Below are 24,536 nucleotides of genomic sequence, written 5' to 3'. Positions count from 1 at the left end.
TCAGTAATTTTGCAAAATATACTGCATTATTTGTCTTCTAAACAGAAGTACATAGAGTGCTCAAGGTAGAGACTACGGTAATAATAATAGAATCATTTGTTGAGATGGGTGGCTATAGGAATCAAATTAATTAATTAAAATATGAAAACAGCATTGCATCATCATAACACAATCTGTGCATTTTAGGAATGCCCTATGGTACTGTATAGATTTATGAAAGGGGTGCAGCTTGCGTTGCAGTGTTACTTTTGTCATTTGACAAAAAATATCAGATTCCCAAGGATAGCTTTACTTCTAGGCTCAGCTAGTGCAAAAAGCTTATACTCTTAAACTAAATAGTAAAATCATATTTCTCAGAAGAATCTAAAATGTGGGGGGGGAATCTTAAAAGAAAACTTATTTTTATTAATTCAGAATAGAGCTTGAAGGGACCTTGGAGGTCTTCTAGTCCAACCCTCTGGTCAAGCAGATCTTATACCACTTCAGACAAGTGGCTGTCCAGTTTTTTTCTTAAAAACCTCCAGTGATGAAGCAGCCATGAAGCAGTGGCAAGCTGTTCCACTGGCTAATTGTCCTCACTGTTAGGATGTTTCTCCTTAATTACGGGTTGCTTCTGATTCTGTTTTACTGATGGAAAAGTGGCAATATTGTTTTCCAAAGAGTCAAATAATAGAATATTAAATATCCACAACTTGTTTAATGTTACATATATCATTCTAGTTTTTATCCCTAGTGAAAAGAAGCTTATGATCTATAGCATTTTGAAAGAAACTTTTCTTCCTAGCATTCTTGCTTCAAAAATTAACTGTTTAAAAAGCTGGGTTCTTCCTTTCTGTACCTTTCTCAACTGTACTTACATTAGCTTCTGCTTCCTTGTTTCAAAGTTTGACTTAGAGAAAGTAAGATAGTCCAGAGCTAAAGTCCTCTGTGCATCTCTATGCTACAAGTCATAAACTATAAAACTCTATACATTAATGCGTTTCTATCTTCCAGGTAAGTGCTTTTCTTCACTGGAGTCTTCAACTGCATGGGTTCCTATGTGTAAATTGGCAGCAAATGACTCAGTTTCTAATTTCAACATTTTCCTCTACTTTGGCCACATTGAGATATTTTTTCAGTTTTTTTTTGTTGGAATCCCAGTTATCATGGCCCTGAATTGGTGAATTCCCTTGCAACTGCTCATCCATCCACCCTTCTCTTCTTGCTGGGAAACCAAACATCAATTTCCTTTCTTTCTGTGGAGAATATGTTTTCTGAAAGCAAAGCAGTTTTCAAGTTCTATCCATCACTTGGGGAAGAAAGGCAGAATTCTTCTCAATTTCATCTTATTGAAGCATGAACAAAGAAACAGCTACTGTAGTTCCTCTCCTGAATCTAATGGGGAAAAACAAACTCACAAAGGTTTAGTCTTTCATGGCTGATAGATATGAAATGGTGGACTAAGGCAGACATTAGGGAAAATTGTCCTGGATGTGCTAGTAAAGGGAAGAAAACTTTATGTGGAGCAAGAAAACTCAACAAAACTACCGTAATTTTCACAGCAAGATAAGGGGGAAAACCATCCTTCAATGGAAGAGAATCTATCTCTATCACTAGATAGTCTCTGTCTCTGTCTCTCTCTCTCTCTGTATCTCTCTCTCTCTGTGTGTATATAGATAAATAGACATATAGAGATAAAGAGAGATAAAGATGATAGATTAGATACTATAGAGAGAGAGATCTAATGTACTGTATCATCTATATAATCTATCTGTCTAGCTATCTGTCTAGCTATCTCGTTATCACAATCTCAGGCTTGAGCTGTGGAATCCTTGGTGCTCACTGAACTTGGTTATTTGCATATATATGGTTCATTACTTGTCAGCTCCCCTGACTAAACCAGACAGGCAACACAACTCAATGAGCTAATTCTACTTTATTGTTTACAGAATATTGCAACTCTGAAGGTACTTTTAATCACCTGATCAATCAGGGCAGGTCCTTCTTAATTCTTTTTCCTCTGACCACTAATCCATTGGAGGCTCCTCCCTCTCAATCTGATTTTTTCCTGCATAGCATCTTTTCTCTTGTCCCCCAAGCCCATTCATACATTCCATAATGTCACCATGTAACCTAGTTGGGTGGTGAAAATGGTGATGTTACTTAATTGGATAATTAAACATCTGCAAGCAAACTACCAGGCTCAGAGAGAACCAAGAACTCCAAAGAACTATTCTCTCAAAATAGTAGTAGTCCATTCTCACTCCAGGCAAGCAAGAAGTTTGAATCAGCTCCATGTTAATATCTAGCACTTCCTGAATCAGTCCAGTTTACAAGGACAAATTTGGCTGAATTAGGCATTTGTAACAAAATGCAATACTCTTAAAACATATGATGATGACAATGATGAACACATTCACAGATGGGAAGCAATACCAAGCGTTCACAGAATGTGACAAAAATCTTGCACAGAAGGAGGATAAGTGGGTAGGCAGATAGATTTAAATATTTTCTTGACCCTAGATGGCTGTGGAAAAAAAACAGCAAAAGTTTGAGTCAAATCCTGGTTTAAAGAAAGCACATTAAGCCACTTTTGTTCCAGCTGACAGATGCAATGGAAAAGGATGGTAACTAAAGACTGTAATGCAAGGAATTAATATTAAGAGCCTCCTGCATTATGAAGTACTGGAATAAAATGTGAAGAAAGGTGATAAAAGTTAGTTATTTTCTTGGCAGATAATTCAGCACCTGAAAAGCCCACCCAATTAAAACTAAAATGTTAAAAATGAGAGCTTATCTCCGAAATCCGCTCTTCTCATAATGAAACAATGCAAAGCTAATTAAAATGACTCTAAGAAGAAAGGAGAATACAGAGTTAGATAAATAATTTAAAAACACTGTAGGTTAGAATGTTCTTGGTTCTTGTTTTATGACTCTTCCGGTACAAGAATATTGACATTCAAAAGGTCTTTTTTTCTAAAGAATGAGAAACAGACAGCTTGATTTTAAAATATTAGTTTTGCATCTTTGAAAGCAGGATTTACTTTTCTATATAATTTGAATTGTGTAGCGATTATGTAATCTGATTGGAAGGATCTGATTTAAAGTTCCAAAACGGTTGAATTTAACAAAATCACAGTGGAATATTTTAATCCTAAAAGTTGAAAACATTATCTGTTACAGAAAAACTACAGCTGTTTTTAACCCTTTTTCCTAACAAAATTGGAAGAAATTTACAAGCAAGTCTAGAGCATTAGGAAGCCACCCACATTTAATAGAATTCAGTGAAGGAATTTTTAGTTACGGTCTTTGAAACTAATATTTCTTATAAGAAAAAGTGTATTAAGAAATTGGAATTCACGTCTATCCCGTAGCATGCAGCTATTTGGCATCGTTGCCAGATCACTCCTGCTGCTATTTTGTCCAGCCGTGCTGTCAGCCTGCCGCGCAGTCACATCTACCAATGGTCTTACCATCGTGTGCCTTCCCATCGTGTGCCTTCCCATCATGTGTGAATGGGGAGACAGAAGCATGAGTAGAACCCACTATAAGACTAAGACAAAGACAGCAGAACAACACGATGCTCTGTAACTAGATCGTTAACATTCACACAGCGATAAAAAAAACCCTGAGTGTTTCCTGCTACTAGCCATTTCTATAACAATAGACTTATCTGATTAACAAAAACAAAATGAAATTTTCATTTTCTTTTTCATTGTAAGCACAAAATCTGGAAGCAGTTTCAAAATAGAAGCTAGCTTAAATATATTCTCATCTTTGTATAAAAGGGTCAGCTTAACCGTCTCTGCTTCTCATTGCTGTGTGGATAATATGAATCCTCTATATAGATTCAATCTTGTTTTTTAAACCCTAAAAGGAAAAAAAAACTCTTTCCCTAGTTTTAATATAACTTTAAGCAATACTCACAGTTATATTTACAATTCAACTTTCAAAGTACTTGGAGGGGCTACAGTTCAGATTATTCACCACTTACATAGGTTGATGACATAATAATTAATAAAAAATATCCCCACATTTAAATAACATTTAATTCCTATGAACTATATTTCCATTTTTGAGTGTTACTACACTAGGTATACTAGGGATGCGGTGGCTCAGTGGGTTAGGACGCTGAGCTTGTCGATCAGAAGGTAGGCAGTTTGGCAGGTCAAATCCCGTGTGCTGCGTAACAGAGTGAGCGCCTGTTACTCGTCCCAGCTTCTGCCAACCTAGCAGTTCGAAAGCACGTAAAAATGCAAGTAGAAAAATAGGGACCTCTAGAGTGGGAAGGTAACAGCGTTCCGTGCGCCTTTGGCATCTAGTCATGCCGGCCACATGACCACGGAGACGTCGTCAGACAAGCGCTGGCTCTTCGGCTTTGAAACGGAGATGAGGACCGGCCCCTAGAGTTGGAAACGACTAGCACGCATGTGCGGGGGAACCTTTACCTTTACCTTTTTACACTAGGTAACTAAAATTATTTTTAATTGTAATCTTTAAAATTAAAATGAACAACTGAAGGTTAAAAGACAGTTTTGTGGAGCCACACAGAAGTTGGCTCATGAGTTTTACAAAATTAGAGTGACAGGAGAAATCTTCTTAAAGTATGTTTGACTGAATATCAAGTTTTAACTTTGCAGTCCATTTAATTTAAACAGATGAAGCAAAACTCCACTTGTGTTTGTAAGTACAAAATGAAAGCACATTTTTTAAAAAAAAAACAAACAAACCATGTTACTTGAAACCAGAAAGGTCATTATTTCTCTCTAAAATGCTTTCCAAATTTACTGCTGGAGTAAATAATGCACATTCTGGTTCCATTGCATGGTTCCTGATTTTTAACTGCTTCTATTTATTTCTCCTTTCTTTGTAAACTGCTTAGCATTTCCCTTTCCATTATTGTAATCTTCTTGGTCTTTCATTATCTCTGCCTTGTCTAATGCTGCCATATCTCTATGCAGAATAATGCTCCTTAGAGATGTTCTTTAACATTGGTGTATTATTTCTTCACCAAAAGTAAATTTTACCTTCTTAGAATACTGTACTTCTGACACACGACTCTGATAGTAATGCTTTGCATTTTTCTTTATTTAAAAAGTTTTACAATACATTTTAACTTTAATCCCCCCCTCCCCCACCCCCACCCAACCCTCCCTATCCCTTCCCCCCATTCCCTCCTCCCCCCCGACTTCCCAGAGCTAAATACAGGGTATAAAATCAAAAAACAAACATAAGCACCCCTATGTTATCAGCAATAAACTATTAGTTCTATCTCCCTCTAGCTCATGTAAAATGAATACAAACAATATTAATATTACAAATAAAGTAAAAAAGAAAAAGAGAAAAACAAAAAAAGCTTTACTCAGAATTGATTTTCTTAATCCCAGTCCTTATTCATATTAATTTCAAAGAAAAAAAAAAAAACAAATTCTCAGTTACGCGCCAAAAGCGCCTATCTATTAACCTTAATAATCTCCAACCAAACTAAACCATAATCAAAAATAATTCTTGCATGTATCACACCAAATGTCTCGCAGTTCCAGGTCATCCTTGAGTTCAAATAAAAAGAGTAAAAAAAAAAAAGGGTTAAGCAGTCTGTAAGACAACTTATTGTTAATTAGGAGCTTGCATACCCATTCTTAGTTCAACACACACTTTTAGTCCATAACCCTAATATACTTTTCTAACAAGCAAATAACATCCATCTTAAATTGTGTTACATATTAAAAAAAAAACTTTCTTTCTCCTCTATGATAAATTTAATCCATTAAGATACTAATTTAAAAATTTAATCAGCAATCTTAACGCCCCAAAACTTTTGGAGCACGTCTGTCATGACCCCCAAAACTTCTTTGGACCGCGCCCCTCCCACAGCTTCACTGTAAATACACTTTGGAGATTCCATAACTATCTGCTGGTCTTGCTCTTGCTCTCGTCTCGCTCTTCTTAAGGCGGCACGCATCTTCCTCTGGCCTCCTGCAACATCCAATGAAACTGTATCTTGATCCCCTCCAACACCATTGTCCTCTATCTGTCTGTCTGCAACATCTTGAAGCTTTCCCTCGCCATATCCCTTAACAGCTTCCAAAAATGATAGGGGGGTTGCTTTTAACACATTGCTATAAAAATCACGTGCCTGGGCCACAGTAACCAGACGATGTCTTTTACCTTCATGCGTCACCACCAGTCCAACTGGAATCTCCCATCTAAACTTAATATCACATTTCTTAAGTTCCTGTACTAAAAATGCAAAATCTTTCCTTCTCCTTAAAATCTTCGGAGGAATCTCTTTTAAAACCAAGACTTCTTGCTCAGCCACTACCAGTTTAGTATCATAGGCAGCTTGAATAACTTCATCTCTAATTACTCTCTTTGTAAAATAGACCACCACATCTCTGGGTAACTTCCTTTGTCTTGCAATCCATGAATTTACACGAAAAGTTTTGTCCATATTTCCCTCAATTTCAGATGCTGGCTGGCCCAATACCCCTTCCAGAGTCTCAGAAATCAGCTGCTTTAAATCTTTACAGTTCTCCTTTAAACCCCTGATTCTAATAGCATACTGCATCTGATGATACTGAGCAAGGCTCAATTCTCCGTCCATTTTATCCCTTATATTTTCATTTTCTGATACTTTTGCTTCTAATATAGAGTTCTTTTGACTGAGATCCTTCACTTTTTCATCCAGCTGTTGCACACATTCAGCTACAGATTCAATCATAGACAACATGTCCACCCTCATTGCTCTAAACTTCTCTTCCATCTTCTTCTCCAGTTTCTCCTCCAACTTTTTCAGCTTTTCATCCATCATGTCAGACATCAATTGTGAATGCTTTCCAAGAGCATCTTGTAAATCCTTAAGCGTCAATGCCGGAGGAGGTGCAGGAGGAAGCAAAGCTTGCAATGAGGTCTGTTGCACCAGGGAAGACCCCGCACTCCGAAGAGCTTTAGAAGTTTTAGCCGCCATCTTCCCCCACTTTCACTTATTGCGCACTTTCACTTTGAAGCTATAAAATCCATTGAGCTAGAGAGTAAAGATAAGAGTCCACATCACCTTGACCTCCTGTACCGCTCTGCCTGCATCTTGATAATCAAAGGTATTTCCTTTTGGCAGGGGTGGTTGCTAACGCCTGGCTCTGCTCCATAAATCCCGGAGCAGGGGCGCTGTGCAGCTCGGAGCAACCCAGGCTTCGGGGGGGCTCAATCCTTCAGCCGCCCAAACTCTCAGCTCAGGCGGCCCCGGAGAGCTCAACCCCTACCTGGGGCCTCACCCCCTCCTCTTCTCCAAAGGAGGGGGCTTCAAATCCATCTAAACAGCTGATCGGCGCTGTTTACGATGGAAAAACACAGCTGCGGAGCGGGCAGCCCGAAAACGGCTGTCTTCGGCGTCGCGTCGCCACCGGAAGTCAGTAATGCTTTGCATTTTAAAGAACTCACTCAAAGAGGTAAGCAAGAAATAATCACACATCCATGATTTGAAGGGGGAAAACAAATTAAAAATTTGGGTTTAACAACATGCTCCAACTACTTTTGAGTGAAAATTAGCTTAAAGCTTCAGGCTTAGTTAGATATTAGGCTTGTGCACACCTTGACAATTATACATTTTGCATGCCATGCAAGTTCATTTGCTCTTCTGCTATTAACATAAGCTCACCTTTCCCCCCCCCCCGTCTTCTACTTGAATCTGAAATAAGGATGACACTGCTTTAAGGAAACCATTAATTAAACTTATATGTCTCTTAAAGCAATGACACTTGAGGGGGGAAAAAAGCCTGAAGAAAGTAGGGATACTTTAATTAATACAGACTGCTGTTCAGTGCCCACATTAAGCTCAATGCATTTATTCTAAATCAGGGGTGTCAAGCTTGCCGTGTCACGTGATGTGTCATGACATATCGTGCCTTTCCCCCCCTTGCTGGAGCTGGGGTGGGCACGGCTTCTGCGTGATGGATCAGGCCCATGGGCCGGCAGTTTGACACCCCTGTTCTAAATCATTTTCAAAATGTGTAGTACCTTATCAGTCATAATCTTAAGTACTTGCTTTTTTTTAGTAGCTATAGGAACAATTTTCAGCAGGACTTCAGCTCATTCAGTCCCTTTTCTTCTTTTCATCAATCCTGATGGCAGGAAGAAATTTGAAACACTCCACTTTTAATAACCACAATTTTAGTTCTGATTTATTGAAACAGACAAAGTGTAACCTGTGTTTTCTCCTAGTTAATTTATCCTAAATATAGCTTAGAAAGTTTTTTTTAAAAAAATGTTTTATTTGAATGGCAATCAATTATTGCAGCTATATATTTGTTAGATGTAAAAAAAGGTTGTTCTTGTGCAGGTTTTCCATCATTGCACACTTATGACCAAGATTAGATTCTATCTCTCTCCCATTGTTTTTTTTAAAAACGTATCCTGATTTTTAGTTTAAGCAAGATTAGCACCATCCTTGCATTTCTAAAAAGTCACCTTTCATTTTCTTCTCTATTCTAGAGTCAAACTAATATCAAACAGATATTCTATACAAATTCTCAATTGCACTGTAGCTCACTTTATATTATCTTCTGAAAGGAAATAATTCCTGAGTATTATCTTTCACAGGAAGGAAACTGTAAATTGAAGACATGTGCAATTTAGTGACTGCATGAATGCCTAGTTCTTGAACTTCATTTGTTTTCTAAGTGTTGTGAAGATGTTCAAGGGATGTCAGACTGTGACTGTGGTTTACACATGGATAAAAGAGAAGACAAGGGTGGGGGACATATACTGAAAGAAGGTACAGCTTTCATCATTTTGATGTAAGACCGGTAGAATAAAAGCATCTTCAGGTCGCCATCACTATCACGGTTGAAATAACATCTTTCTTCATAACATTTGCCCAGTGTAATGGTTTAAAATGATGGGAACATCACTGGAGGGAAAGGGAAAAGGATGTTATGTTATCAAAAGGTGAAATATTTCACTCCTAACAAATGGAACAAATGTTTCAAAATTTGTCAAAGATCTCTCTCTCTCTTGCTTTCTCCCCCCCCCTTTTTTTTTTGCCCTGGAAGTATGACATCTCAGATTAAAATATCGTGAGCCTTCTATCAAAGAATACTTTGATTGTATTCTGTGCGCACACATAGATATACTGGAGCCATTGTTGACACTTGTAAACTGTTTGGACAAGTCCCTGAAGCTTTATTGACAAGATTTCAGAAATGGTTTGCCATTGCCTTCTTTCTAGGGCTAGCTTTGTGCCTAAAGTGGGGCTAGAAGTCATATCTCCTGACTTCTAGCCTGGTGCCTTAACTGCCTCACCAAAATGGCCCTTTCTTTAATAAACTACTCACTTTCAAATTACTTTTGGTCATGCATTTTCAATTTAGCCAGCTCAAACTTATTTAAATGGATTAATTGGGGGTGCTTGCGGCTTGAAATAAAAGTATGGTAGCACAGCTTGTAGGGGAAAAGTTGACATTAGCATTTGGGGGCTCTTGCGCTGTTGTGTACGTATTTGCTGCCATCAAAAATACATAGCAGTGGTATTAAAACTGTGGTCCAAGAACATTCTGACCATGGACAACAGAGACTCTCAGAGTGGATGGTGAGAAATATCTTTTGAAATATATGTGGAACATTGTATTTTATTTTAGGAATTGCAAGGGTTAAAGGGTCTCCTTAAAATCTACTTATGAGTCTCACATGTCCCACTTTTGGAATATTCTCCTTGATGTGCCATGCAAAGCCAAAGTCAGTTTTGTACCTGGTTTATATGTATGGATGCTTCATACATAAAGATAAAGTTTTCCCCTGTCCAGTTATGTCCAACTCCAGGAGGTGGTGCTCCTCTCTGTTTCTTAGCTGAGGGAGCCAGCATTGTCTGTGGTCATATGCCAGCAAAACTATACGCTGAGGTGCACAGTACACTGTTACCTTCCCACTGAAGTGGTACCTATTTATCTACTCACACTTGCAAGCTTTTAAACCACTAGATGGTCAGGAGCTGGGAAAGGTAATGCGAGCTTACCCCATTGCATGGCACTTGGGTGTTGAACCTGGGCTGTCAGCTTCCCAGCTGACCTCAGTGTCTTTAACTACTGTGCCATCGTTCCCCTTGTTTCATATATAAAAACAAAATCTTTGAATTGGCATATAAGGGGGAAAAATCACTTCTGAAAGGGTTTAATATAAAGCTTTAGTTTTTTAGTAGTACGCTCTGCTTCAAACAATTTTTCACTGAATAACAGATTTGTTTTTTTTTAAAAAAGGATTATTCTCAATTACTGTTTACTTATGTGGAAATGGTAATTTATGCAACAGTGGAAGAACAAAAGTAATTTAATGTTTCTTGTAACAATAAAGCTCCTTTTGTTCTAGAACAGCACTGAGTCCAACTTAATATTAATAAATATATTTTTTCTGTCAATTCCCTTCTTCTGTCAGACAGCAGCACCCTCTTTGGAGTGGGTCAAGAAGTAACAAGCTCAGTTTAGTTCTCAGGTCACCAACAGAATCAAAGTTCCTAGCAATGCAGAAAATGAATACTGATGCTTTCAACAAAGGTTTTTACTGTAGAAGATCAATTGGCTGCCACATATAAGACGATGAATAGAAAATAACATTCTTCCTGATAGTGGCCAGAGCAGATGCTCTTGATGTTTATAATACATTCACTTTCATGGATGAAGGAATAAATAGCTTTAAAGCTATACTGCAGGAATTTGAGGCCTACTGTATGCAGTGAAAAACATAACATACGAAGGATTTGTCTGCAGAGCAAAGCTACAAAAGGAAACTGAGACAGTTGAAGAAGTTATAAGAGGTCTGAAATTAAAGAGTAACTTTTATGACTGAATCTTTAATTAAAAATATAGTTGTTCTGGGCATAAGAATCAAGACTGCAGGATTTTGACTTAGCAATGCAAACTAGTACCTAAAATACACTAGTGATATATGTTAAGCAGCAGAACTATTCACTCACAACTCAACCTTATATTATAGTATTAGCCATCACCCATAATAATTCAGTATAAAGCTATTACAGGGAAAAAACACGTTTAAACAGATGATGAATGTCTTTCCTAGTATTAGGTGTCTCTCATTAACTTAAACTTTTTTCCTCATAATGATGCATGCTATGAGGAATATACAAATAGCACTGAGGAGAACATGCATAGAATTAAACCGAAGAGAAGCAAGAAGAATTATTTGTCATCTGAAGAGCCAACTGAATAGATTCATTCAGTGTTTATAGTTCAGAAGAAAAATGAAAGCCTGAGAATTTGCCTAAATCCCAAAATGTGAAACAAATGAATTCAAAGAGAATACTACTGCATTTAGATATATATGCACAATATTTTCCAAGCTAAATGCATTAGGTGGATTTTAGCACATACCAATGAATGAAGCAAACATGTATTTTTATGCATTTAATACATCTGATACAACTTTAAACACATGTCTTTTAGTTTCTGCAACATACAATAATAATAAAAAGCATTTCAGGAACCATGGCACAGATAGATGACATATTGGGCACCATAGAAGGACATGATCAAAATTAGTACTAATAGAAATCATTCCCTCAAATTTTAAATTGAATAAAACTACTTTTTTAATATGGCATCTGGGAAAAATGCTTAAAAAGGTGGCAAAAATCAGATAAAACTGAAAATGGTAAATTATATCTCAAAATTCATCCCAGCCTGGCTGCTCATCAAAAAATTGATTTTTGTTCATGACAAGAGTCTAAATGACATAAACAATGCTCTACATACAGTATCTGTTTTGCAATGTCATCATCCTTCTTAAAAAAGAAATGTCCATAGATGCTATTACATTTTGAACAGACTGAGTGGTGCTAAGTAAGTGCACCAGTGATTTTATTTAGAAAGAAGGGAATGTAAAAAAAGTTAGCATTTACCACCAGTTGACCTACTCATATTACAGTATAAGGTGTGATGCTTTGCAGCATACATGTTCAGTTCCATTTTATTCTCTATCAAAGCTGAGTCCACACTGACCTTAATAAACACAGCCAGATCATATCTTATATCTTCTTATATCTTATATCTTCACCTCATAAATGAGAATGTAACTTCCACCTGCAAATTCATTATATTGTTATTTTATTATACCACTATGTTTATGTTGCTATGCTTTGTTTTAGACCTATTCCTGTTTTGGAGGTCTTTTAAGCCACTTTGAGTGAGTTATGACTGGAATGGAATATAAACCAAATAAATAAAGTTGAAGTAGCAGATCCAATAACAGTTTTATTGTGTATACTATTAGGGATAGCTGCCCAGAGACATCTGACAGGATGATGGGTAGCATAAAAATGGAATAAATAAATAAAATGTTAGCAGTGGAAAGTTACTCCTCCTCCTCTTCCTCCTCATCTTAGATTTACATGATCATAACTGGAAGTCACTTCAGTTTGCCACCCCTAGGAAAAGTACTTTTTTCTTTCCTTTTCCCCACTATGAGGATTGAATTCACAGTGTGCATTTTATGTAATTGCCCCAATAAATCTTACTGCTTTTTGGATCTTAAACATCGGACTCTAAGTTTTCTCTGTGGACTTGGTTCTACATGTTACATGCATGATTTGTTAAAGATGTGCTCTAGAGATTAAACTGGAGGATTTCAAGCAAGACCATGTCAACATTATTATTTTTTAATAATATTTTATTAGTTTTCTATTTTACATTTAGGTATTTAAAAAGCAACATGGAGGCTGGGTTAATCAATAGTTCAATAACATACAAAAATATTTAGTACAAATCTCAAGTTGCAACATCAAATATTTCCTCTTTTTTTCCTTAATATCTACTATCTCGTGTTTAAGCTAATATAGTTTTCATTATATCAACTAAGTAAAAACATCATTATTACACTATCAACAATTTTTTAGCTTATACATATCTTAATTACTTTTACATTCATTCTTTTTAGACAATCATTGTCCTGTTATTGTTTTCCCCCAATATTTAGTTTTCCATCAATATTCAAATTTAACATTTGATATTTATAATTTCCAGGCTTTAGGTAACCAAAGTTTCCCTTATCTCAATTCATAACACAATCTAATATTCAAAATACATATCTTATCTATTTGAGTATAGTCTTGTTCTATTTTCTAAAAGCTATCTATTTCCCATCATATTAAATCTTTGTTGTTGTTGTTAGCTGCGAAGTCGTGCATGACCCATCGTGACCCTATGGACAACGTTCCTCCAGGCCTTCCTATCCTCTTCTGGAGTCCATTTAAGCTCACGCCTACTGCTTCAGTGACTCCATCCAGCCACCTCATTCTCTGTCGTCCCCTTCTTCTATTGCCCTCAATCTTTCCCAGCATTAGGCTCTTTTCCAGTGAGTCCTTCCTTCTCATTAGGTGCCCAAAGTATTTGAGTTTTAGCTTCAGGATCTGGCCTTCTAAAGAGCAGTCAGGGTTGATTTCCTCTAGGACTGACCGGTTTGATCGCCTTGCAGTCCAAGGGATTCGCAGGCGTCTTCTCCAGCACCATAGTTCAAAGGCCTCAATTCTTTGGCACTCAGCCTTTCTGATGGTCCAACTTTCACTGCCATACATTGCAACTGGAAAGACCATAGCCTTGACTATACACACTTTTGTTGACAGGGTGATGTCTCTGCTTTTTAGTGTGCTGTCTAGATTTGCCATGGCTTTCCTCCCGAGGAGCAAGCGTCTTTTAATTTCTTGGCTACAGTCCCCATCTGCAGTGATCTTGGAGCCCAGGAAAATAAAATCTGTCACTACCTCCATTTCTTCCCCATATTAAATCTTAAAAGCTATCTATTTCCCATCATATTAAATCATCTAATTAATAATACAGTATCCCTTTCAATAAATCAAAACCATTATATATATTGTCTGGGTTAATCAATATATCAAGCATATTTATTTATTTTGGGTCTATTTTTTAAATATTAAAGAAATAGAATCCTTATTTTCAACTAATTTCCAAATATTTTAAGTTTAATGACCAAAATTCCCTTTATCTCAGCTTCTCCCTTTAACCCTCTAATTAGTAATATGAAATCCCCTCTAATAAATCACAACCCCAATTTTCTTCAGCCTTATTCTGGCTTTCTTCCTTTACCAACTAGCCTTCCATGTTAGTGCTTTTAAATCATCAAATAGATCTCCCTCTATTATTTTATATATATTATTTGAAATAAGAGAGACCATTTAGTTGCCATTTTTTTGGAAGGGCTAGCCCATTTGTATTCATTAGATCATCTGCCTATTATTCCAATTCCCCATGATTGTCCTGATATGTTTATCTTCCTTTCAGTCTGTTCTTCTTTTTTCTCCTCAAATTTCTTCTGATTTATATAGAAAGCCTTTTCCATTTTCAGTGCTGTCACTCTCTTTTCTGGATTTTCCATTAACTGTATTTGTTGGTCAATTGAGTCCTCTGTCTTAGTATTTGATTGTTCCACTTCCTTTGTTATCTTCTGCATTGTTAGTTCTTTGGTTGTAGTCAAAATTTGGGTTTGTATATCTAAGCTGGCATCTTGTTCTTTTATGTTGCATCTTATTTTGTCACAAGCTGAAAGAATGATTTCATGTATTGCTTTCAACATGGAAAGGATGTTTTCCTGGTCTTCATCCATATTCTCTTAATAGTGTGTTAGTTAAGGACTTTAAAATCAGACATTAAAAATAATTGTATAAGTAGGTATGGGACCTCTATTTCATGTATTGTAGGTGGCTTTTGGAGTAGAAGTCGATTGTCAAGTAAGATTTTATAGTCCAAGGTATTTCATCATATAACAAGCGATAACAAGTTGTAATACCAAACTTTGCCACAAGATGTCACCAATGCCGTTTAAGGTTTTTTAAATCCAATTTTTTTATAATCCTTTTTGTAGTTTTATTTCTTTTTTGTAGACAAAAACAAAAGTCTCCAGTAAAAATAAGAAAACTTTTGGTCCCCAAATTTCAGAAACTTATAAATCCAATTAGATTAAAACTGTTATTTTAGTGCTTTATTTATTTATTTTATTTATTTTTATTTCATTTATATCCCGCCCTTCTCCGAAGACTCAGGGCGGCTTACAAGCTTAGCAGTAGCCTTCATTCTATGTATATGCCTGCTGGGTAGTCAGCCGCCACTTTTCTTAGAAGGTGGGATAGAAATTCCATCCCCTCTCTCCTCACAGGGGGAAAAGATACTTTGGGGACCTTTTACAGGAAAAAATATATACTTATGATCTTAAAGATAAGATCAGATCTCACCCAGTTTCATCCATGTTGCTTTGGAAGTGCTTGATGGTAAGTTTGACTTCAGCTGTCTGCAGCTTAGTGATGAGCCATATTGCTATGTCCAGTCTTTCCTCCGCTGGTTTGGAGGGCTGCTCCAGTTCAAGTGGAAGGGCTGCCACCCTCCCGCAATCAAGCGGGGATCCCCTCCTTGCTTGTCGCCCCTAAAGGGTGACTTTCGACCCTTTCTAGGGTCCCCCAGCAGAGCGAAATCAAATGTGGAAGATGGTGCTTGCCTTGCAGCGGCCGCAGTGGCCGCGATGGCAAACCGGAATTTGGCCATGTCAACATTATTATCTGTCTACACAAATGTCATTCCCCCACCTCACCCCGGCATGCATTATAAACAATCAAGAATTTTAGTCAGAATTTTTTAGTGTGAGACATTATTTCAACAAATAAAGTCCATTGTTGTATGACTCCTCACTTAGTTAGAAGACTAAAAGTCTTTTTGAATTGGCTATTTCAGTGTACAAATTGAAGTGGGAAATCAATATGTAAATTCTATTTTGTTACTATGTAAATTCTATATGTTACTATTTTGTCATGACACCCAAAAAGAAAGGCAGCCACATATTTGTGCAGACAAAGCATTATATTTGTCTCTTTGAAATGGAGATCTCTAGTAGGAAAGACAACAATTCTGAAGAATAAAATAGTCATTCAGATAGTAGCTGACATAAAAGTATTGGATGTTAAGTTCCAACAAGCTGTTTTATTTTAGAAAAAAACTGAATGTTCTTACTCTATATTTTCATTTAAACTAGAATATAATATTATAGTATCATCATACTATAGAAAGGAACTGGGGAAAACTAGCCTTTGTCACTGGACAAAAGAAGTTGTAACTTGGTCTATGATAGGTCTATCATATCTGTTGATGCTGGGTATATAAAATATACTTGACAAGGCTGCAATGGCAGGAAAATCATAAACACATGTCTTAAAATATTTCTTGACTCAAAAATCACATATAATGCATATATTTGAGGATGCGGAATAAAGTTTGAAGTAGTTAGTATAAATGTAGTTAGTAGTTAGTATTAGGAAGTTGTCTATACCTGCACAGAAAGCTATTATAGAAAGTTGTACTCTATCTATCTATCTATCTATCTATCTATCTATCTATCTATCTATCTATCTATCTATCTATCTATCTATCTAAAAGATTATCTCTGTATCATCATTATCTATCATATACAATATGATTACTATACAAGTATCTGTAACTGAGGTTTTACTTACAGAGCAGTCACTTGAGTTATATCTGTCTGGGGTTATATCTGTCAACATATGGTACTAAAGAACTGCATATACTGTATATCATTGACTAATAGTTTCTAGTGCTAGTTATGCTAAAGGAAAAACAATATCTATTTTACTTTTACGTTCTTATTATCTTGTGTATTTTTCCTTCCTAAATCACTGAAATGTTGACTAAACTGTGATAAATTGCAAATTTTGCACTCAGAATCTGTTTTTTTTTATATTCTAGAAAATCAAATAATGTTCAAGTATTCCAAGTATTACCTTAGTTCTAAGAGGCATACTTACAACCTGCGTTCTTATTACATAAAGAGTGATTTTTTTAGTAATTTCCTATTTCTTCTGAATTTCCCTGTGCTACTTATCACACTGTTAATGCAAAAAATGTGTTATTTTTGTTTCTGTCTACATATTGTGCCTAGATCCCATTTTGTTTTATATTGGCTTTTCTGTTATTATATGTAAACTTCCCAGAGTTAGTTGGAGTCAGATGTTTTCTAAACTGAACTAAATATATAAATAAGACTTGATACTCAGTTGAATATTTCATAGGAAAGGAAAGGGTAAAAAGAATCAGCAAAACATTGGAGCTTAATCCTTATATTTCTATTATTTCAGTGATTTTTGGTGGTTTATTTAAAAAATCTCTGAAGCAAAAGAAAAGGTGTTTTCTAAAATATTTGTTGGGAGGGAGGAAATAGAGAAGCATTGCAAGATATATCCCAAAGTCATAAATCATTATCAATGTGTTGAACTTTAATGCACCACAAACATTTTCCTTGCATTTATTTTTGTTTTGAACATGCATTTCCCATCTCTTAGGTGTGTAGATAAATTGCATTTATCTAACAGTATATCTATTCTAATTCGAAAAGACTGAGGCATGCCGGCCTCCACAGATATTACTCCCAGCAGCTTTAGCCAGCTTGACCAATTGAGAGAGAGGCTAAGAAAATGCGGAAGTTAAACAAAGCCTAGGGAAGCAGTGCCTTTCCATCTGTTTCTAAACAAACTTGTATGAAAGCATTTTTATGAGTTTGAGAATGTTGGAAAGGTTAAACAAATGAAATATGCCAAAGCAGTTACTTGTTTTGAAACAGAATTAAAATGTTTCATTTTTAAAAAATAAATATGATCATAGTCTGAGTTCAGGCCTATTGAACACAGGAAATGTGATATAGTAGAAATGATGCTGAATTATGACTGGCTAGACCAGGGGTAGGCAACCTTGGCTCTTTTATGACTTGTGGACTTCAACTCCCAGTATTCCCGAGCCAGCCATGGTGAGGGGAAGGGAGAGGTTTCCAAGCTGAGCCATGCTGGCTCAGGAATTCTGGGAGTTGAAGTCCACGAATCATAAAAGAGCCAAGGTTGCCTACCCCTGGGCTAGACCGAAGCTCAGTAGGGGTGTGGTGTGGCAGCCTAGCGTTTAAGACACTGGATTTGTCAACCAGAAGATTGGCAGTTCAGAACCCAAGTACTGCATGATGGGGTGAGCTCCCATTCCTGCTTTACCTCCTGCCAACCTAGCAGTTCGAAAGCATGCAAATACAAGTAGATAAATTTCAGGGTAAGGTAGTAGAGTTCTGGTATATAGTCATAGCAGCCACATGACCATGGAAGTGTCTTTAGACAACGTTGGCTCCCTCAGCTAAGAAACGGAGATGAGCACAACCTCCTGCCCCCACCTTAGAAGCAGACATGACTGGGCAGGGGAAACCTTTACCTTTACCTTTAGACTCAGCCTCAAGTCTACCTCAGCCATGACAATTCACTGTGTGATTTTGGGCTGGGACTTTCTTTCAGCTCAACCTACCCAGCAGGTAATTGTGGAAAAATATGAAGTATATATGCCACCTTAATATTTTACATAACAAATTAAAAAAATACAACTAATTTAAATGTTATTATATGACTAGGCTTGGTTAAAAACTGATTTTCTGATTGTTGTGTTTTCATATGCAGTATCCCTTAATTTTAAGGTTTCTTTCTCTGCTATACCAGTTACTTTTATTCAGGTAATGTTAATAGCATCATGATTTATTTCTAGTAATTTAGCATTCTGCATTTTTGCTATCATTTCTGCAAAACAAAGCCAACTTTGTTATGGAAATCTCATTCCAAATGCTAATGGAACATTTAGAATGATAAATCTAGTGATACTTAGTTTGCATCTGACCTACTCATTTTAACAGATTTGAGTTTTGTGCTTTTAGAAAATTGAAAGGCCGCTCTGATTTAATGAGTTCTTCTAGGGATAATTTCTATAGAACATGCATAGCTGCTGTTTGGGAAAAAAAGTAGATTAAAGTAGATTAAAGTCATAGAGAAAGAGCTCTATAAGGAACAGACTGTTCTTACAAACAATGATGCATAACATCTAAAATCCATGTTTTCCTCAGTTATCCAGTTTGTTATAAGTCTTAAGTTCTTCCACAATGTTCTACTTAAATTTTTTATAAGTGAGAAAAATTCTTATCAGCCAAACAGACCACAGAATAGCATCTGTTTTGCCAGCTGGAGATGAGGTATTGTTTGGCAAGCCTCTAAACACTATTTTGGCACTGTCCTCTCCACAGCCATTGTTGTCAGGGCTTTGTATCACAGTATACAAATACACAAGTTCACTTTAACACTGATCCTTTTTAAACACGTGGCTTAAAAATAATCTTACACCTTTATTTTTCTAAATTAATTTGAGATCCTTCCTTCCACCAAATTACAGAGCAGAATTAAATAAAGCTTTGTATTCCAGTAAAATAAGCTTCCTTCAGTTAAAACCAGACAGGGCTATTTAATGATGAAAGCTAAATGCTTGGCTAAGACTTTCTCTTTCATGCACCTTTGCCAGTTTTCAGCAGGCTTTAGCCTTTCATCAGCAAATGTTTATCTTTGAGACATATTGATCAGGGAATAATCTCATGTGCACCACTGCTCACCATTAGGAGACTGCTCCACGAGCACTTTCCCTATGCCTTTAACATTCTACGAACACTCAAGAGTCATCCTGCCAATTGGCCACATGCCTGCAAGAGAAATTGCTGTAGACATTGCAAGTACTGCCAGAACCAACCTGTCATTTCTCCACCTGATCCACAAAGGATTAGAGAAACCAGCCTCCACCCTCAAATCCTCTAATCGAAATTATATTTATTATGATAAAGGCAAGTAGAAAAGCGAACAATTGCAAAAACTCCTGAAGCCATGCAAAGGGACCATGGTGCTTCAGAGTCACCACAGCTGAGGAAAAATAGAAGGGCCATGTTGCTGGGACAAGGGGTAACTGTTTAACACAAGACAACTATTTAACACAAGCCCAACAATTTTTTTTTAAAAAGTTTGCTTAGTTGTGTGAAAATGCTGCCAAGGAGAAAATAAAGGCGAGAGATTGGTACCAAAATTCTTTAAATCTTGAAAGATTCTCCAAAGCACCTCCAAAGCTATTCTCCAAAGCACCTAAGGGCAGGACAAGAAGCAATGGATGGAAACTAATCAAGGAGAGAAGCAACCTAGAACTAAGAAGAAATTCCTGACAGTGAAAACAACTTGCCTCCAGAAGTTGTGAATGCTTCCACACTGGAGGTTTTTAAAAATAGATTGGACAACCATTTGTCTGAAATGGGACATGGTTTCCTGTCTAAGCAGGGGGTTGGATTAGAAGACCTCTAAGGTTCTATTCTATTCTATTCTATTCTATTCTATTCTATTCTATTCTATTCTATTCTATTCTATTCTATTCTATTCTATTCTATTCTATTCTATTCTATTCTATTCTATTCTATTCTATTCTATTCTATTCTATTCTATTCTATTCTATTCTATTCTATTGCAATCAGTATGAAAACAGTTAGCAGTTTCCACCTGAGGCTGCAGCAATGAGACTGAATGTTTGACAGTGGCAGCTCCAATGATAGAAGAGCCAAAGGAAACCATCTTATTAGTTACTGATGTAGCTGGAAGATAAATACTTGATTGATAGAAACCCTGCTGCAAAAGGCAACATTTTTGTTATTCTTGTTTTGTCACCCTAAATGTTTCCCCAGAACTGGCAGCACTTGTCCTGAAACAAGAGTTAAAATACCAGTGCCAGCTTTCTTTTCTGAAGCCTATTTAATTGAAGGAATTGGGGGTTGGACACACAGAATCTGGGCAGTGGTTCTGACTTATCACCAAAAAACAGAATGCTTTATTGAAGTCCCAGTTACAGTGGTGTGATGAGTGCATTGTTGGAAGGCCTCTTGGATCATTGTTGGAAGGTTAGGGATAGATTGCCATGGAGAAAATCTATTTATGTGGTTGCCAACAACTTAATGGCACATAATCTGTCATAATCAATTATTTTAAAATGGCAGCAATTTCATGCTTGGCTAATTGACATGCCTGCAGAAAAGATGTGAGTAAATGGAAGAGCAGGGCATGATATCACAACATTTTGCTATTGCATTTGAAAATGCAGGATACGGTTATCACATTAGCTAAAAGGGGCATGGGAAGGCACAATAGAACAGTTTTTTTTTGCACCACAGGAAGTTATTGCATCACCACCTTCTCCTCAGAAAAATGTTTCTCAATCTTGTCAACTTTAAGATGTGTGGACTTCAACTCCCAGAATTCCGCAGCCAGCATTTAAAGTCCACACATCTTAAAGATGCCAAGATTGAGAAATATAGCCTCAGACTCTACTGTAGTTTGTAGGGATTACGGCAATCAGGGACAGGTTCTCTGCTGATGCTAGGAAGTTTCTGGTCTGAGCTGATTAGCAAACATTTATGGATATATATAGCTCCCCTAGCCACCACATGGGTCAGGCTGAGGTGTATCTCCAATAAACAGTAATGAGTCAATAAAAACCAAACACTAAAATGAAACATAAAAATGTAATTCAAAATAACAAACACATCTGTTTTCAGGAAAAAGCTCATCCAGTAGGGTATTATCCCTCAGATTTCATGTCTGAAAGAAAAAAGAAAAGAACAGCCAGGTCTTTAATGTTTTTCCAAAGGCAGGCAGGATCAGGCAAACTAAATCTCAAGGAGAATGCAGTTCTAACAGACAGGATCCCTACTGGAGAAGATATATTCCTCAAGTCCTGCCAGATGATATTACTTTTGTGATGGTACCCCAACACGACAACCACAAGCACCTGTTTTAGCATGCCAAACACAAGAGGAACCGCTCAGTGGGACAGCAATCCAACAACATTAATTGACACCAATCTTTGAAATCTAAGCTGCTTTCTCAGTACAACTGAACTCATAACTACCCTGAGTTATTTTTAGTGTACATCTCACAACAATATGTTTTCCTTCAATCTCCTTTAGGCATGCTATTATATCATGACACATTCTGAATGGCTTGGTACTAACATGCATCTAATTCTAGATAATGAGCTTCAATTGGCATCATCAACACAAAAGGGAAAGGAAAGGAAAGGAAGTTCTCATATTGCCTGACTAGAATTAATTTCCAAACAAAATGTCCAAATATAATTCATATTTAGAGGTACTGAATTTGAAGCAATGAATGGCTTTTTCAAAGTAATGAACTTCAGAGTTCTCAAGTGCCTTTTACACTTATCAATGTTCAAAGATAGTAATAAAGAAAAAAAATGTATGTCAGTTTATTCAAATAGTATAAAGTACAGTACTCAACAATATAAAGTACAGTATGTCACAAACACACCAAAGTTACTTTTATTCTAAATGTGGTCTCCTATTCTAAGCAAACTATCTTTCTAACCTGGAGTCTAATTAGCATGCTGTACTGCAGGGGTGGGGAATGATACCCTTTTTATGACTTGTGGACTTCAACAACCAGAATTCCTGAGCCAACCATGTTCCCCAACTCTGCTATACCGTTTTCTACTTTCCAACAAATACGAAGTATGTACAAGGTACTAAAACATACCAAGATGCATAGTAAGTGGTGCATAGTAAGTGGTGTGCATAGTAAGTGTTATGTACTCAACAGACATATATATATTCCCCTCACATTCATAAGGGAATCCCGGCAGCCTTGACAGCCATCAAAAGGCTGCCGCGGCTTTCCCCCCCACTGACGCGGCAAGCGGCCGATTCTGACAGCTGTCAAACTGCCGCGCATGCGCAGTACACTGACAGCTGTCAAACCGGCCAACTCTGACAGCTGTCAAACTGACGCGCAGGCGCAGTGCACTGACAGCTGTCAAACCAGCCGGACCGCGCATGCGCAGTCCAGCCGGAGCTGTCAAAAGCTGCCAGCTGGCCCCGGCAACAACCCGCTGTCAACCGCGCCTACCTCAGCCGGTCTCTTCCGATTGGGCGCTGTCGCATGGCGGGAGAACCCCGCCAGTTTATTGGTTCTGTGTTAAGTTGTCAATGTTGTTGTTCCCTATAAATAGCGGGGATTCCTGGCGGTGCCTCGCCCGGGACCTCTGCCCAATAAATTAGTTTTGACCGTGCCTACTGTCTCCTGGTCGTCCTTCAAGACAACTCACCTGGCGACGAAGGTGGGATACGGGTCTGCTTGTTAGCTGAAATCACTAGCTGAAGCCACAAGCGAAGGAGGGAAGCCGTCCCACCAGCTGACACCGCTGAAGTCACTTGCTGGTCATGGAGTGCCCTCCACCTACGCTACCCCAAGCAGACCCGCAGACCAGACAGTATGGCCAACCTTGGGCACGTCAGAGAGTTTGACGTTTCCCAGCCAGAGGGCTGGGAATCACATCTCGGGCAAGTGGAGGGGTACCTCCTCGTTAATAACATCGTCAAGGATTGCCCCAAAGCCGCAGCACTCCTCTGCCTCAGTGGGCCGGCGGTCTACGATGTCGCCGTAGGACTCTGCAGCCCGGATCCGGTGGCCACTATGCCCTACGCCGAGCTAGTCGACTGCCTCAATCGACATTTCTTGCCAAGACGGTCCGAACTGTACTGGCGCCTGAATTTTGCCCACCAGTACCAACGACCAGGCGAGCCGGCCAAATCTTTCATCGCGACGGTCCGCCAGGCGGCCCGACGCTGCCGTTTTCCGGACCTCGAAGACCGCATAAGGGACCAGGTCATCGTCGGTCTGAGGAATCTGAAACTTCAGAAGAAACTCGTCACCAAGCCAACGATGGACCTGGCCGAGCTGACGATTGAAATCATGGCGTATGAAGATAGCCATAGGGAAGATGCGCTGCCGGCAGGAAATCCCTTCACTGGGTCAGTCCACCATGACTGCCCTAGAAATTCCGACCCGGGAGCAGCCAAACAGAAGAATGAAGTGGACGCCATCCGTCCGAGGCCTGCCAACCCCCAAGCTCGCCGCGAGAGCGACAAAAGACCAGATCGGCCGGCCGGAGGCTCAAAAGACACCGCCACCCGCCCCAAGTGTGCCAGCTGCGGTGGCAACCACGCCAGGGCATCCTGCAAATTCCACAATGCCAAGTGCCACGGCTGCGGCAAAACCGGCCACATCCGCTCCGCCTGCCGCAGCACCGGCCGCGAGACCCTTCATGATCTGGAAGTCGCCCCGGAAGGTAATATTTCCCCCCCCCAAATTGCCCAGGGAGACCCTCCGGTCATCTGTCATGACCACCAGCACGGACCAAGGGCCCTTAACCACCAGTTATATCCTCCCCAAGGTTAAAATACAGGTCCGTATACAAGGGATTCCCTGCGAGATGGAGGTGGACTCTGGGTCCTCAGTCTCCATTCTATCCTGGGACACTCTACAGGGAATCGCGCGCCAGTGCAGACGCTGATTTCCAATTACCCCCTCAAAAATTCTTTTAGCCGATTTCCAGGGCGCCCCAATCAAATTAAAAGGAGAAACCAAACTCTCCATTAATTATCAACAATTCCAGGGCGAACACACAGCCCAAATTGCAGCAGGAAAACGAGCCAGCCTCATTGGCCTCGACTGGTTTGAACCTTTGGGGATAAGAATCATCGGCGTCAACCACTCTCAGCCCCACCAATTACAAGCCATCTGCCAACAATACGCAGATGTGTTTGACGGGACCCTTGGGAAATTCAATGCCCCCCCCATAGATCTAAAACTA

General features: G+C 38.3%; 1 protein-coding gene across 1 annotated transcript in view; it reads right to left on the bottom strand.

Moving 5' to 3' along the window:
* LUZP2 (leucine zipper protein 2) overlaps positions 1 to 24,536 on the bottom strand; it is a gene marked incomplete at both ends in the record, with an annotated part of 417,062 nt that overhangs the window by 19,402 nt on the left and 373,124 nt on the right. The window lies entirely within an intron of this gene.

The sequence above is a fragment of the Vipera berus genome (assembly GCF_964194415.1).
Source record: "Vipera berus genome assembly, chromosome: 1".
Classification (NCBI taxonomy): Eukaryota; Metazoa; Chordata; class Lepidosauria; order Squamata; family Viperidae; genus Vipera; species Vipera berus.
This window is presented reverse-complemented; position numbering and strand designations above follow the sequence as displayed.